We start from the raw sequence: 1,649 nt of genomic DNA on the forward strand, positions 1-1,649 counted from the left end.
GATTTCCAAATACAATTGTTGAGGTCATGTCCCTCTTTTACCTTAGCTCCTAAGCACAGCATAGCCACCGATGGGTACACATGAAAAATAATATTTTTGTTCCGCTGATGCATGTTTTAAACTGAAATTGTAAAATTACAAGCACTGCGTAACGACTTGGAATTCATCATTGGTCTTTTACACATTTAAACATATTTTGTAAACATTGATTACAAAATATATCGTAAATTAGACTTCAAACAATAAATAATAAAAGGCAAACAAGATGGGTGTGTATAAGATGGGGTGGGGTGCGACATCGAGAGGCGGGCCGGTGCCCGGAGCACCGACATCAACATCGGCTCTGTCCTGATGGAGCAGGCTATATTGACGTGCAATGGAAGCCGAAGGGCATGCGCGCCACATTCGCTCCGTACGGATGACAAGACACAGAGCACATTGATTGCAGCGCTGTGGCTGTAAAGCGAAAAAAAAACACAAAAAAAAAATACGGTTTGAGTTGGAGTCCAGTCATGGAAGGCTATACGGACATGAGCCCGCCCGGAGTTGAGCCCGAACCACTGTAGGCCCGACCAATGCCCGATATGAGCCCAGTTCCGAGTCTGACTCTTCAGCTTTGGTCTTGGCTACGTCCAGCTAGGCTCATATCGGACACTGCTTGGGCCTACAGTGGTTCGGGCTCAACTCCAGGCGGGCTCATGTCCGTATAGCCTCATGGAATTATTATGCGTTTGCGCCTTTCAGGAATTATAATTTGTCATATGTTTTGTTTATATTTGTTTGTTAATGTGAGATTTTAAACAGTACTGGCTAATACAAGTAATCATTTTTTACGCAGCATGACATAAGGGGTCGAGTTCGCTTACCTCTTCCGCCATGTAGCAAATTCCGCACCAACACTATGCATATATTTATTTTATGAAGAGACATACCGTAAACTCAAAACGTTTTTGATTGCATTTAGTTTGATTTCTTTGAGGACGAGTGCTATTAAAGGCAGCGTAAACCACTAAGCAGTCTGCAGGAGGACGTTCGGTCCGAGCTGACAGCTCCAGGAGGCTGGCTCAACATCAGTCCAGCACGGCACAGCTCGGGGCGCACCCGAGAGGGGGCGAAGGGGAAGGGGTGCTTTCCGTCCGTAATCGAATATGTGTCTCCCGGGGAGGAATTTGATTATGGAGCTCAGAAACAAAGGGTGACTTCGACTCCCCTCCCCTCTCGCCTGCAGCCCGCCCCCCGGGCACCCGCCCGGCTTTGGTTCGTTCGCATTCCAGTGCCCCCTTCCTCTCCGGCGGGGGGCCCTGCGGGGAGGGCTGTCGCCCTGTCCCCTCGCGTCTCCAAAGTTCCCGGCCGCCCCGCGGCGCGAGCGCCCTTCCAAATGTCATTTCGTTTACACGCATGCACGCCGAGCCGGCGCCAAGAACGTTCCATATGCAAAACACACTCGGGTTCAGGCCCCCGGCTTCTGGTCGCGCCCAAGTTGTGAGCCCGGCTGTCAGGCCTTCAGCCGCGCGCGCGGGCGCCTGCCGAACCCTGGGTAGGCAGTCCCGCCGCTCACCGCTGCTCGCCAGGTCTGCCTGCCTCCCAGGCGCTCACGACGACGCCTGCCGGGCCCTGGGTAGGCAGTCCCGCCGCTCACCGCTGCTCGC

This window comes from Frankliniella occidentalis, unplaced genomic scaffold, assembly GCF_000697945.3.
Source record: "Frankliniella occidentalis isolate FOCC.00 unplaced genomic scaffold, Focc_3.1 Scaffold245, whole genome shotgun sequence".
NCBI lineage: Eukaryota > Metazoa > Arthropoda > Insecta > Thysanoptera > Thripidae > Frankliniella > Frankliniella occidentalis.